Below are 16,382 nucleotides of genomic sequence, written 5' to 3' on the forward strand. Positions count from 1 at the left end.
AGCTCAAAGAAGCAATAACTTTTGAGAATTCTAAAGCAGTTGTTGAATGCTGCATATTTTGTTCTGATTTTGCTGCAGTGGTATATATTCTCCCAGCTTTCAGTTCAAATCACTTATTGCTGACAGTAGTACAACATTTTTTCACAGCTTGTTCTGTTAGCCTTTTAAAATGCAATGTCTTTGTTATGGGTCACAATAAGACCCGGGTGCTGCAAGTCCATCACTGCTGCTCTTGATGTTTTTAGTTGTGCGTTTTTGCTGGAGAAGAGTTCAAAAATTTCTTTAATCCTCTGCATTTGGATAAGCACAGTAATACATGCAGTGCATATACACATCTCAGCAACCACTTTAACCCTGCCCCTACCTGCATCTTACACCTCCATTTTTAGTGCTTACTACCCCTGGATAGTGTGTGGCATGGGCCCTAAAAGAACTCAGTGGGCATGCCTCTTTCAATGCCAGCATACAATGTAATGCTTTATTTACTGTGTTAATTTTATAGTGGTGGGGTCAGAGAGAAGGAACCCTAATCACTAATGAATTAGTAATAAGAAATTCAGGGGTTCCCTTTTGGAAATAGTAGTTTGATACAAGTTAAAGTAATATGATGCAAGGGGCATAGAAAATGATACTGGAGAACACACAAAGCCTCTGTGTTTGGGTTATTATAATTACTATTTTTTTTTTTTTTGGAAAACTTGTGGAATACTAAGCTGTACAATAAAATGGCTTGCTTTGATCCTTGGGCTAATGCCCCACAGAGATTAGTCCCCCGTGATATATCTTTGCTACCACAATCTCCCCAAAATACCTTTCCGCCTGCAACAAAGTGAATTGCCAGTGGAAAGGCATATGCGTTGCTTCATTTTACAAAGTTGTGCAGAGTTGCCTGCAGGAGGCTAATGGCATGCTTAATGTTCGCTCCACCGCCGTATGCTCCGCAATGGCAAAAATTAAGGGAGCAAATGCTATGTGTACTCTTATACTGAAAGCTGTTAACAAATCATTTGCCGGTGCTATGTTTGTGCTTGTTTCCAGTACCCTATAAAATACATTGATTTGCTTTCCACTAAATCATTTTCTAACCAAAGACTCATTGAGGGAAAGTAAAGTATAATGGAGGTGCAAGGGATCTGACCAAATTTGTGTCAGATACAAAACAAAGCACTGATCAGTGCACATTCCCTGGCTCTAATGCTGGCAAAACAGGAATGGCACTCATCTTTACTTTTTTACAGTAAAAAAGGCTAAAGTAAGTTAAGTTAATTAAGCTTTAGCGGCAGTGTGAGTGCCGTTTGTGTTTTTTTTGTCCCTGACCCAGTATCAAGGGAATGAAGGTCTTATTTTCGTTGTGTGCCTGTAGCTTTCTTCTAGGACAGGTCTGCTCTTATCTTTCAGAAATGTCGTTAGATGTGGCTTTGGGCATATGGCACCTTTGTGTATGTCTTATTTTGATATTTGCAGATACTCTTTAAAATGATCATCCACTTTGATTTTATCGTTATATATATAATCAGTATCTTTGTGTATGAATCCTTCTTTTGTATAGAGGCAGTAGAATGTATTGGCACTTTAAATATGTGTATAATCTATACATTGGCCACTTTGGCTAGTTGTTTACATTGAACATAATTATTTCAAATAAACTTATTTTGTCCATTGGTTGAAGGCTGAATATATGTTTCTGGCAATATCAGTGTGCCCATTATACAAAGTGTTTAAACAATAGCATGCATGGATTGGGACTGTGCACACAGATACGTCTTTGTGTCTGCGGCCTGCCTATTAAAGTGAAAGCATTCAAACTGTGGCAGCATATTTCACAACTGTAACTTAAAAGCACTTATAATAAATCATACAGATTTGTTTACATTAAAGAAGCCCCTTATTTCCATCAAATGCTCCCATTGTATTATACTGTATAATAAAGTTAAAGTAAACTTCAGTACAAAACATTGCACATTGCATAGCAAATACTTTGTTTAGGTTATGTATAGCTGATCCCCACAATTTGGTACAGGTATGAGACCTGTTGTCCAGAATGCTTGAGACATGGGGTTTTCTGGATAGGGGGTCTTTCCATAAGTTGTATCTCCATACTTTAGGCTACCGTTTTATTAATACAGAGAAACAGGGAATTCTTTTTAAAGATTTGACTTATTTGATTAAAGTGGACTCTATGGGACATGGTATTACCGTAATTCGGAGCTTTCTAGATTACCGGTTTCCTGATAATGCATCCTGTACCTGTAATAGAATCAAATCACTGGTTAGTGTTGGGGTGATATTTTTTTTCCTACACCTGCTGTTTGTTTTACTTATAGTGCCTGATTGTCTGAGCTTATATGCCAGGGGGTTAGGGGTTAGTTTTTAAGAACACAAGGATCTGGTGCAGATGAGGAATTAAAAATGCTCCTTAGTTGCAGTTAACTTCTTGCAGTGGGAGTTTGCCGTGCATGTATGTGGCCACTTGCATGGTATAATAGGTTGATAGGCCAGTGTATGACCATCAGTTGTTAATATCGTATAAACCCAATAGGATTGTTTTGCCCCGAATAAGGATTAATTATATCTTAGTTGGGATCAAGTACAAGGTATTGTTTTATTATTACAGAGAAAAAGGAAATCATTTTTTGCTTATAATTGAGTATGGGAGATGGCCTTTCCGTAATTGGGAACTCTCTGGATAACAGGTTTCCGGATAAGGGAACCCATGCCTGTATTACTTTGAATTACCCTAAAACAGCATTTGTAGACTATTTTTTTTAATGCAAGCCTTTTGGTACACTTCTTAATTTTTCATTTTCTCTTGTGCTTATTTAAAATGTTACGCTAGTTAGAGTGGCAGGCTGTAACTATATAAAATCAAATATTAATCCTATTATTTGCAAGCCTTGTTGCATTTACTTCTCATTAGGCAAGTCACGTCATATTGACTGTTAGACATAAGTTGGTGCTGAGATGTAGGTATGCTGGGAAGGGCCAGCCAGAGGGGTCCTCATGACATCGTTTTAGTTGGCACCTCATCAAAATGGACTGCTGATCAATTGGCAACATAAAATTTCAGCCCATGGTCTTTTCAAGGCAATTAAGCCACATAAACAAGTATTGCACCATGTGCCTTGCTCCATAAGTTGTTATAGTATGCAACCTTTTTCTGTACCTGATCACCATTTCATGAAACGCTTTAAAGTTTTTCACGGTTGGTTAAACCATCCCTTTTATTTTATAGTAGGTAGGTTTCCCACAAATAATATTAGCCTAAAGATGTCACAATTCATTTTCTTGTAGCTGCCTAAGGTTCTGGGAATGTATTTGTTATACTAAAGGCTTAAAGACCAACTAGACCTGGTTATTCAGCCCTTGGCAAAGGATCTAACTTATAAACCATTATATCTTTAAATCGTTCATAATCTGCTGTTTAGCTAAGTTAATGCTTTTTCTTTGGAAGGAAAAAAGTCTTCCAGCATTTCATTGTCTCTTAATTATGGTTTTAATTATGTCTGTGTTCTGAGGGCACAGTACGAAATTCTATACTAGTGATTACTTCTCAGACATGTACATTATGAGGTTACCAGGATCATTCTACACCTATGTCCCTGTTTTCACATCTACAGATGAACATGTTGTGTAGATGGAGGGATCAAACTGTGGCTTTCTGTTATTTTCTGACTCCAAACTAGTGATAACTATGCTGTTGAGCAGCAACTTGCAACACTTTAGATCAACCCACCGACTGTTAAAGTTGTCTGGTCCAAAGAATTGCACATTTTGCCTTGGTATAATTGTGAATGATTGAATTATAGTTATAATACAGAGCTCGTTGGGGTTCTCCACGTTTCTCAAGATTAGAGCTTTATACTGTGAGCTGATGTGACCATACCAGGGAACTGTTATTTGATTATATGTTTAATAAGATAAAATCCATCTCTAGCATTGGTGTGGGCTGCAGACTAGCCCTAGCTTTAGTCTGGCTGGGCTGATTTGGTTTGCATGAACAGCAAGGTAAGCTGATCTGCAGGCCTTACCCCAGGGACAGTTAGGGGCAGATAAACATTCATATTTTTTTTTTTTGTTTCCTCAAATCAAATTTACATTAAAAAAATACAACTGATACAAGACTACGCCATCTAAAAACTGGAGAGGTCATGTAGAAGACAATGGGAGCTGTCCTTAGCAAATCTGAGGTTTTAACGTGGCCATACGTGTTCAGATTTTAGTCCTCCTCCGACGAATGTTTGGATATCAATAGTACATTTAAATTCACTGGTCTAAAGCTAACATTCAGACTGAAAATGTACGATAAAGCCCTAAAAATAAAAAATCGGAGGATGTTCTGAACATGAAATAGTTGGCTGACACCAATCATACAAAAGTGACTTCCTGGAAATGCATTGTAGGTCCCCTGAGGATATCATCAGATACACAATACATGCGCAAGCAGGCCCCGTATCGACCGAGAGACCCAAAGACTGTTCGCTTGTAGGGAAGATGTCGGCCAGGTACGCTGCTGCACTGCTCTTTTAGGTTGGGGTTAGCGATAGGGACAGGTTTAAAAGTTAGAAACTATGCAATAAGGGAGAGGTGAGGATGGTCAAGGCAGTGATATTTAAGGGGGCTTTTATATCCCGGGGGGGGGGGGGGGGGTTGTTCTCCTTTAATTAAATGAAGATTTTGAGGGAATTTGCTCTGTTTTTGTATTTGTCCCACAACTTTTTTAAATTTGTGCTTTTTGTAATCATGTTTTTAATAAATGCGGAGACATTCATGCTTTTTTAAAAACCACAAAAGTCACACAAGTATGAATTTGAATAAATCTGCCCCTTAGGGTACCGGTACAGTAAGTTTGACCCAGAGCCACTCAATGATCTCAATCTTGGTGTCACAAAAACTACTCCCATCTATCCCTTTAGCAAAAAAAAAACCAAAAACATGAAAATGGGAGCCATGATAACTTGAACATCACAGAACTGCAGTTCAATTAATTTGGTTGATAGTTTGCCAGTAAATACTTCAGGCATCCTCCAGTTGCTGATAATATAAGTATATCTGTCTATCTTTGGACCCAGACCATCAGTACATAGGGATATTAAATGTACACAAAAACAAAAGTGCTAAATGCAATTTAGATGCAAATTACAACTGCAGATGGTGTTCCTACTACTTCCAAGTTCACTTCCCAAAATGGTCAGCGGAGCTGCTGCTGCTGCTGCGTGTGAAAGTCGAATGAAAGGTTCTGTTAGCAATGCCTCACGTTATATATATACGCAGGAAGCAGGTCTAAATGATGTTGCCTCCGGGGGGAATACCTTTGTTAGCTTTTCAGTCTTCTTGTTTTGTCTCCATATGCTTTTTTGTTCTGCTTGTGTGTGAAATTGATCATCACCTTGTCTGGAGGGCAAGTAAAATATTTAAAAAGCCTGTCTGCGTTATACCCTGCCTATAAGCAATGTTTATTATTCATTTGTTCATTATTTTCATTAAATAGACTGTAATGCACAATGGACTGACTTATTTTGTGTGTACAGAGTATTCTTATAATGCCTGTTTGTATTTATGAATATGAATAGGAGCTGCCACTGTGCTTAATGACAGAACTCTGCTCATAGTACTTAGAAGTGTTGTGTTGGTGCAATTGTTGAAGGCTTGTTAGCCCTACCCTACAAATTAAAACATGCCGGCAGGCTGATAGGTAGCCCAACGTGCAGCAACAAACCTGTCTGTGGAGACCCCAGAGCAGGTTTAGCTAAGCCATTGACTGAGTGGTTTGAAGAAATATTGCATGTAAAATATCCATTCAGCAGCAAGCAAATGTAATTTGTATTTAGACATGAATGTATGGAGACATGCTTCTCCTTGCAGGCTGATGTTAAAATAGCATCTATTTTCTAAACACCTTGCATGCATTTTGCTCAATATTGGCCCAAACATGACTAATAAAGGATTAGGGATGCACTGAATCCACTATTTTGGAATTCGGTTGAAACCTGAATCCTTTGTAATAGATTTGGCCAAATCCGAATCCTGAAAAAGGCAGAATCTTGGCCGAATCCCAGACAGAATCCCTATAAAGGATATTAGTAGTTAGATGCTGTGTTGTTTTCAAACTTTAGCAATTACCCTTTAAATCAAACCCATTATTGCCCATCAGCCTGGGCTTTCACTGTTTGGTGGGTTGCAGTCTGAAAGTTTAGGATCTGTAACTGTTATTTCATATAATCAAATAGTTAGCTGTATTTAGTGGTACTTAAACATGTCACCATAGTAAAGCCACAGAATACAGAGCAGACCCTGCAACTCTGTACTGGAACATTATGCTATGTGACAGAATTACATATCTTAGTACATCGGAAGTTTCACTTACTATAAAAAAACAGATCATTTGTAAGGAACGAACTCTGTAAAGAACACTACTGCACAACTAAAGAATAAGAAATCCAGGAAATCTCCTTTCCAGACAGCACCCTGTTATAATGTTATCATCTTATTACTACTTCTTCATGGTAATGTATAGAAGTTGCATTCAGTAAGACGTAGTGGCACGGCTAAAACGCTTCCCTCGTGAGGCTGTGAGCTGGAGGCAGATGTTTGTGTACGCGTTATTAGAATATTGTGACTGTAGTGACGGAGAAACACGAAAAGATGGAAACAGTGATATGTATCCTGTCACGCTGTCTGGCATTTTAATGCATTAAATATTTTGGCAGCATGATAGGGTTTTATGCGCTGTTCAGTTGGCAACGCTAAATTATGTGAAAGGAAAGTTCTACAAAGTGAAAAAGGCGTGAGACTGAGCGGTTTCGCTTCTAAAATGGGACAGAACAGCCGGGATGTATTACAGTGAGACAGATTTATATACAGTTGTACGTAGCTGTGTACCAGCAGAACCGGCAGGGAATCTTTTATATATTTAAGTGAATCTATTTTGATAGTATGCTTTTTCTATTTAATATGGCAGCTCTAATAAAAAGATGCAGGAGAACATAAAACAAGAGCAGAATGTTCATACTGAATTATACACACAGCTGGTTCCCAATGTATGGGCTGCACGGACCTCTGTATGTAGACAAAATAGTAATATTGATTTAATGGAAATGTATTTGCAGTTTGTCATACAGTATATTCATCTTGTGAGAACAAAGAGATGCTTCTGTCTCGGTCCTTGTCTGTTGATGCTGGGAAGTGTAACTGTTCGTGATGGGGGTTGTTTTAATTTAGCCTTAATAGAGCGGCTGCTAAATAGGAGCCTCTCATCATTTCCTGCCAGGCCATAAAGGATTGAATGGAGGAAACAGTCGCAGTTAGCTGAGGGCATCATTGGACGAACATGCATCCGCTTACTGCCAGCGTGCTCTGGCTGATAACAAGTGGAGGAATTATGAGTAATTATGGTTCAAGCAACTGGCCTGTAGCACAAACAACATCTGATCTCATTGCAACGAATATTAATGTCACTGAATTTCATTCAATGCACCTTGCTTCTAGAGGCATCTAGTGCGGAATTTTGTTTGACCAATCAGCATTGACAAACCCTTGTGAATTTTGGAGATGCAAGAAGAAATGCATAATCCATGCATATAATCCATGAGAGTTTCCCAACAGGGACATATGTAGTACCTATAATAATGTAAGTAAAATTGAGTTTTTAAAGAAATCAAGAGCAGTTTATTATATCTTAAAAGCTACATTACAAAGTAGTGTATAATATCTGAAAACCAAATGTGTTCATTTAATGGAGGAGTTCACCTTTGAATTAACTTTTAGAATGATGTAGAGCATAATATTCTGAGACAATTTGCAGTTGGTCTTCATTTTTCATTATTTGTAGTTTTTTAGTTATTTCATTTTCAATTCAGGAGCTGTCCAGTTTGGAGTTTCAGCAGCTATTTGGTTGTTAGGGTCCAAGTTACCTTAGCAACTAGGGAGTGGTTTGGATAAGTGACTGTTATATGAATAGGAGAGGGCCTGAATAGAAAAGAAAGTTACAAAAAGTAAGAATAAAACTGTAGCCTCACAGAGCAATAGTTTTTTTGCTAGCGGTGTCAGTGACCCCCATTTAAAAACTACAAAGAGTTTGAAGAAGAAGGCAAATAATTGAAAAAAAACCATAACAAATAAATAAATAATGAAAAGTTGCTTAGAATTGGACATTCTATAACATACTAAAAGTTAACCTGAAAGTGAATCACCCCTTTAAATTAAGCTTGCCGTACATGCCCAGAGCTGGTCAATCCTGTTGGACCATCTACGTCTATGTATGTTAGCTCAGGGCCTAATACCAACAGACCAACCATCACTTGCAGTTTCAATCATGCTGGTTGTCTGCACGAATGAACAGAACTATAGACCATCCACATTGTTGCAAGGCAGTGATCCCGAACCTGTAAGGTATATGTCCATTTGGACCACAGCCCAGTCAGTCAGATATCATGCAGGATTAGCCAGTGTATGGCCAGATTTATATACCGTACATAAGGATTTTCCAAAAGAACTAGTCATGAAAAAAATCTAACATTTACACTATTTGACCTGGCACCATTTATCTGAGGATGCCAGTCCATACTTTAGGCAACTAGTTATATTTTGTAATTAAAATATCCCAGTTGCAGCAATGTTATACAGGTAGGATTCTGCTTAGCGTAACATGACAAAGAAGCTCTAGCAGCCATATCTGTTTGGAAAATCTGGAAACTCCAGTCATTACAACCTTGACTAGAAATATTGAGATGCAGAGATAATAACATTGATTTTCACTGTCAGACAAGGCAGGGCCTATAATGCTTGGCTTCTGCCTTATGCCTGCAGGCACATAACTGTCAGCTGAGAATCACGCTTGCCAGGACAAGCATTTCACAGTTGACACTCTTGTTTCTCTGTAGAACCACTGAGCTGTCTTTGTGGTCACACAGAGCAATAGCATGACCCACAGTAGTTTGGGTGTAGCCCATTGCTTCAAGCCTTGCCAGTATATCTTACTTAATGTCATGGGGCTTGGCTGCAGACATAGCCAGCACTAACTAGGTTCTTAGTCAATGCCTGTTGCCATGTCAATGAAAAATAAGAAATGAAAATTAGATGGACACCTGTAGAACACAAGTAACTATACTCTGTCTATGCTAAGAGAATACTCGTCTGTTGTTTATTTTATGAAGTTCTTTAAAACCATTAAAAACTTTGGAGAGCTCCACAAATTGACCGCCTTTTACCATACTAGAATAAAAAACGAATAGTTGTTTTGTAGCATATGCAGAAAGATATCCACAAGCATTTCTGAATACATCTAGCAGTATCACCTCTTAATAGTAAATGGTATGCTGAAATTAGTCTATAGTTTGTAACAATGGACTAAACCTTCATTCCTCTTTAGCCCATCTGGCCAAAGAATTCCCAGTAAGGATAAAGTACTGTACATGGGGGTGTATTTAACAACACAGCTTCCTCTGCTCTCCCTTCTGATGCTTATTTACAAAAACATATTTGTGTTTTATTCCAACAGTTTATTCTAACCGTTTATAACTCTGCCCCACCCTACATCTCTGAACTCATCTCTAGGTACCAACCCGCTTGTTACGCTCCTCTACTGACCTGCTCCTCAACTCCTCTCTCATTCCCTCCTCACACGCTCGCATTCAAGACTTTGCAAGGGCTGCCCCCCTTCTCTGGAATTCGCTCCCACAAACTGTCAGACTTTCTCCCAATCTCTCTGCCTTCAAGAGATCTCTAAAAACACATTTATTTAGAGAAGCTTACCCTAATCTAGTTTAGCAATACCCTGTGCCACACCTCTCACAACTCTGGTCATGCCCATTCCCACACCTTGTGTCTCAACCCTTTCTCCTTGTAGATTTTAAGCTCTTTTGGGCAGGGCTCTCTTCACCTCTTGTATCGGTTATTGATTGCTTTATATGTTACTCTGTATGTCCAATGTATGAAACCCACTTATTGTACAGTGCTGTGGAATATGTTGGCGCTTTATAAATAAATGTTAATAATAATAATAACTCACTGCACCACTCCTGCAACTGGAGATTCTCTGTAAGTGCTGCCCCTAATCTTTATGACTAATAAAAGGAAATAAAAGAAGTACTGTCAGTATGAACGTATGTAAAGTGTTACACACATACTCCTATACGCCTATATTGTAATTTTATCTTATTGTTCAGGAGATGCACACATTTAAAGAAAGGAACCACATTTGTACTGTTGTAACAAAACAGCACAGACATCCTGCAAAGGCACTTTCCTCTCCTGTAGAGCAGTATACATTCATTATACACTTTATATGGTTTTAACATTACTTCTTCGTAAGCCAGGAGGTTTTCTGATATGTTGTTTCCAAAGCCAGAAGCAGCGGTGCAGAGAATAGAACAGTACAGCTTGTAGTAGCTTTATTTACAAGAAACTTTAACCACAGACAGAGCCTTTGCAATGAATGTATATGGGGAGTTCTATATTCTGTCATCAGGTAAAATGGTAATTTTACAAGTGTGATACTTCTACTAGGTCTTCTCTTGCTAGGCATATGTGCCTCCAAGTAATATAAACATGTTTTAGTTACCTCTGCTATACACCTGCTATGTTTTGTTTCTTTACTTCTTGTGTGGGAGCCTCAACAAAACACTTTATAGTACAGGTATAGGACCCGTTATCCAGAATGCTTGGGACCAGGGGTATTCCATACCTTAAGTCTACCAAAGAATCAAGAAAACATTAATTAAACCGTATGGGATTGTTTTGCATCCAATAAGGATTAATTATATCTTAGTTGGGATCAATTACAAGGTACTGTTTTATTACTACAGAGAAAAAGGAAATCAGTTTTAAAATGCTGAATTATTTGATTAAAATGGAGTCTATGGGAGACGGGCTTTCCGTAATTTGGAGCTTTCTGGATAACGGGTTTCCGGATAGGATATCCCATACCTGTACCTGTACATAGGAACTTTGGTGGCACTTGGCTGCCTAGGAGGAGGGTAATGCACACACACTAATTTCTCTAAAAATACCCTCTTGTCTGCATTTGAATAGGCAATTTTATCCGTTGTGCCATTTGGCTGGATGCTGGGATTTGTAGTTCAGGGCTTTCGCCCAACCCTGTTACAGCTATAGGAGGATTTTTCTTATAGGGTGTATACAGTCTGGCATTTGTATTAGTTTATTAATAAGCCTTCTTCATATTTATATGAAGTATGTAGGGCTGCTGTTATATACACGGATCATATTATTGACGTTAAACATTTTCAGAAAGCCTATTTGCAATGATTCGGCTTTATACCTCCTTAAACAACACAGAATTGTAGCTTGTGTACCATAAAGCATCAGGCTTTGGGATTTATGATTTTTAAGCCCTTCAAAAGAGAAGCAGTAATATGTATATTTTTATAGTGCTTTCATTTCCTGTGTTTTTACAAAGATTACGCTATTCAGCTTTTTATAACAAGACGTGCCTTTGTATAGAGAATTCCTTCCGACCACTGAAAGATCGCTGCAAGAAAAAAAAGGGGGGGCTGTGTACCCTTCATTTAATATGTTTCTCCATTCGGAATTTCCAGTATTTGTTTTCCCGCAGACAATGTCTATAAATGATTGTTTTGTTTTTGAGAGTAAAGCTTAATAGTAACATGTTATTATATAGATTCCAGACACAGGGATATCCCACATGATCTATGGAGGGAGTATTCATGCCTAGCACAAAGTGCTGTTGTATAATCCGTTTGACGGCTATTTTATTGCTAATCTCTAAAGAATCCAGTTTCCCCGAGGAGTGTAACAGATTCAAAAAAGGAAAAGAAGAAACAAACTTTTTTTTTATTAGCAGTCTTTGGGCTAAATCACCCCTCCCTCTTTCCCTGGCCTTTTCCCAAGGCAGAGCACAATTCAGATACTAACACGCACTTCATGAAAGACACTTTATAATAATGTTAGGAGATAATCTTTAATAGCACTTGCTACACCAGTTATAGTTTAGGGATCGATTATCCGGAATGCTTGGGATCTTCGTTACTGTGGGCAACTAATCTCCCCATAATGCCTACCCACCGGCAAGAATGTAAATCGCCGGTGGGAAGGCATACACGCCACTTTGGTTTCCCGAAGTTGCCTCGCAAGGCAACACGTGTGTATCCCACCTGCAAATTACATTCTTGCCGGTGGGATGGCATTTAAAGGAGATTAGTTGCCTGCAATAGTGAAGGTTTATCACAGGCGACTAATCTTCACATGTGCCACTGCTCTTACATGTAAAAAAATGGATAGTTTTGCCATGAATATGAATTTATAACTAGGTTTATCATCAAGGCATTTTCTAGCTATTACAAAGAAAAAAACAATCCCTAAAAAAAGAAGAGTTTTTTGTTTAAATATTACTCTATAGCAAATGGCAGTGCTTTCATTCAAAACTTTCTGGGTAACCGCTTTTCAGATAATAGATGCCAGAGCTATTCCCATGACAGAATCACTGTACTGATGTGTGCCTGTGGTAGGACACCACAGTGGTAACTTATGTACTAACATGTATTTGGATAACCCTAGTTTATTAAATTACCTATTGAGTTTAACATTCTGCATAGTTTGCTACAGGTCTAATCATCTATATTGACCAGCAGGCAGCATGTACTCATCACCTGTTTAAACATCTTTTTGGTTGCCATAGGTTACTATACCTTTGTGCATTACGTATGGAGATAAGAGCATATTTATCCATTTTAGCTCCATAACCAGACTTATCCAGGGTGTACAGGATGTACTGACTAACATTATCAATAAAGCAATCTTCTAACATGTCCCATTTTGCAGTCATGCAGTGGGCCTCACACAGAATAACATCACTCCGGGCAGCAAGCTGATTATCTTTTATATCCTTATATGTTTAGGCTTTATCCTGCTAAAATGATGTCATGCACAAATGGCGTTGGAGTACTGGGTAATTATGGGGGCCATTAATAAAAAAAATCCCTTGCAAGGCTACATCCGACCCCCAGGCCTCCAGATGGACAGTTTTCCTTTAGTTTGACTCAGGCTGTCTGGGATTTGTTCAGCTCAAATGGAGAAAATGTGCCGCTTTAGATTTCTGGATCTGTATGGGTTTGGTTATGCATTTGAGTTCAGTAAAATACTTCTATGCTTGCACGTGTTTTTTAATATGCATTTTTTGTGTTTTTGTTCCTATAGTAACCTCCACCTCTCTTGGGTAACGCTTTTAAGATTCTCATGTTAAAAAAATTGAGAGGGTAATTGAACTGGTGCTGACAAAATTGGTCCTGCCTTTGTATATAGCTGTGCCACAGAGGTTCAGTCTTTGTAAAGTTAATATTGAAGCAGATATTTGTTGCTGTTGGAAGTAACCATTCATCCGGTTACCATGCCTTATTACTCCGAATGATTAACTGACTCAGCCTGCCCCATTGTCTCCTCACTTTTGCTGCTGAATACTGTGCAAAAAGAAGTAAATATATGAGACCAGCTCCAACCATTCATCACTTGTTAATCATTTTAATTAGGAAGTCATCTAAGTTCTTTGAGCCTCATAACCTCTTTTAGCTAATATGAACTTGCTGATAGCTCCTCATAATGCTAGTGTGCATGCCTAATAAAGTGCATGGGAGCTGGAAAGATGCTGTTCAACTTAGATGTGATGAATGAGGCATGTGCTGACACTAAACCCTCCTGCGTACAAATAGCAGAATATCTGGGATGTTCATGCACTGTTTATATTTGTTTATCCTTCGGAACTGTCTCTGTAGCGCTTCGCACTAGATTAATACTAGCCACTATTTACTTAACACATAGCAGAATGGCAAACACACTGACATCTTCTTTCCTACACCCATAACATCTATGCTGTAGAGAAAGCCTTGCCTGCCTAGTCAGTTGTGCACATTTGAGAGGGATTGGGACATTGTAAGGGAGATTCTGGAGCTGTGATACTAGAATGTGCTAGAACAGTGGTCCCCAACCAGTAGCTCGTGAGCATCATTTTGCTCACCAACCCTTTGGATGTTGCTTCCAGTGGTCTCAACGCAGGTGCTCATTTTTGAATTCTTGGTTTACAGGCAAGTTTTGGTTGCATCACAACCATGTGTACTGCCAAGCAGACCATCCTGTTGGGTGCCAGTCTACATAGGGGCTACCGATAGCCAATAACAGCCCATATTTGGCACCCCCAAACACATGCTTGTGTTGCTCTCCAACTTTTATTAAAATTGGAATGCGGCTCATAGGTAAAAAAAAGGTTGGGGCCCCTGTGCTAGAATATTACTCCGTATAGCACTAATATAGACATTGCCAATATTGCCCTTGATGTAAGCTGCTTTAGGAGGCTGGGAGTTGTATCGGAGCAACAGATTGAGAACCATATGTTGCTAGTCCCCATGCAAACACATCTGGCTAATAGCGTTCTTTATACCTTATCTCGTTACAGTCCAGAAATGTATGTTTCCTTAGCTCTTTAACATGCACTCCTCAAGGCCAAAGCCATGTTTCCTGTTTTTGTGTATGCAGGGAGGAGAGGTGCCTACCCTCAGTCTTTGGTTTATGCACTCAGACATGGTGCTGCCAAGGAGTTGTATTTGTATTTTGTAATTTTTAAGGTTTATTTGGCAGTCTTTAACATAAGTCTTTACCTAGAAAAGTATTGCTATGGGCACCATCATTAGCAACTTTTTTTTAAATACATACAATTTCATAGCGTTTGACACTGTTGTAATGGAGTGAATTTGCTTGAGCAAGAAATTGAGAGACTGTGTGCCCTATAAGGAGTAAAGATGATAAAGATGTGCAGTTTGTTGATTTGTCTTGAACCCTGATCATGTCTGTTGTGTTGGTTTCCCTTGGGCTATTTGTAGCACCTAGCATTTTGCAAGCGCATAATTTAACGATTTATGATATGAACAATGTTCTGTAAAATCACACTTGTTCTTCTGTACATTGTTTCTCTATTAATGTGTTTTTGCTTATCCTTTTCCTTCTTCTTAATTACAATCTTATGTTACTAAAGTGCTACAGTTGGCTTCACTGTATGTTGAATGCAATATAAGATTATTGTTTGGACAACATTTTGAAATTACATTTTTCTATAGGAAAGGGTTCCTTCTTGGGAACACCATGGTTGTGAAATCACACCATATTTCTGGTCTAATTCATGCAGTAAAACCAGAACAAAATATAATAAGATTGCATAAGTCTCGATATATCATCCAGTGTGGACTGGAATTAGTACTATGAATGTCAAAAAGAATGAAGCATCAAACCCATCTATTTGCCAATAGGAATGTGCTGGTTCAGTTCTTGACTCACTGCTTCCAGCCCTGCTATGCTCAGTAAATACAATAGGGTCTTAGTGGGTGTCCTCTTCCATTTATTGAGATCTTTTGTAAGGATCACTCATGCACTCCACCCAGTGCAGACAGTGACATCAAAAATCTGTGGCCATGAACAGCATCATTGTACTCCAGATTTTTTCACATTGTTGCTTAGGTCAAGTGCCCTGGTGTAATCTGGATGATGCCTACAAGTTGCTTCTCATGTGACTTTTCATCAAGATAAACACATTTTATGAGCAATAAATTCACACCCAACAATGATGGCTGTAAGATGTCACAGACTCACTATTTAGTGGGCCGATGAGGGACTGTTTGGGCCTATGTGTACTCGGGGCCGGATTTCTCTTCTGGGCACCCCGAGGCCGCCCCTGTGGGATCCCCCCCGTGCGCATGTGCGAACACGCGCCCCCCCTCCAGTGCGCATTCGCGAACGCGCGACAATCCCCCCTCCCCTGCAGCCGCGAGTGCGCATGCGCTCCTTTAAACTCCCATACCGAGCAGTGCGGAAAGGTCCCAACTGCTCCGTATGGGAGCCAAATTTAAAAATTTTCTTCTAAACTTCTGACACCCTAGGCCCAGGCCTTTGTGGCCTCTCCACAAATCCAGGCCTGTGTGTACTTAAAATGCCAGGGCCTATTTTGAACCCCAGTCCAGACCTGTTCCCAGTCATGTCTCTGCAGCAATGTACAAGTAATGATATTGGAACATGTATTTCCATAAAGATTTATGTGCCTATTGTGCATAAACTGCAGTGTTGCAGGGTGGCAAAGTTGGGAGAAGAGTAGTTCTTTGTGGTAGATCAACCCGTGTCCTGCTGTGGTGCAACATGGGATGTCAAAGCAATGTTAGTTTGATCTGTAGCATGGGGTTCTCAAAGGGAATTATGACTTTTTTTCGTAGAATCTGCATCTGTCAATTACAGGCTTTAGCAACTTCAGTGCAAAAAGAAACTTGTGGCTGCAGCCATGCATCATCTGTGTGGCCTCTGCCCTTTTGATACATGAGCCCTTCATTTTTATTATGCTTTGCATAACTGCGGTCTGACTTTACTACTTTGTTTAT

The 16,382-nt window shown here is 39.1% G+C and overlaps 1 protein-coding gene across 3 annotated transcripts in view; it reads left to right on the forward strand.

The window, feature by feature from the left end:
* The window catches only part of aopep (aminopeptidase O (putative)), a 199,960-nt gene that overhangs the window by 180,043 nt on the left and 3,535 nt on the right, over positions 1–16,382 (forward strand). The window lies entirely within an intron of this gene.

Source organism: Xenopus tropicalis, chromosome 1, assembly GCF_000004195.4.
Source record: "Xenopus tropicalis strain Nigerian chromosome 1, UCB_Xtro_10.0, whole genome shotgun sequence".
Lineage (NCBI taxonomy): Eukaryota > Metazoa > Chordata > Amphibia > Anura > Pipidae > Xenopus > Xenopus tropicalis.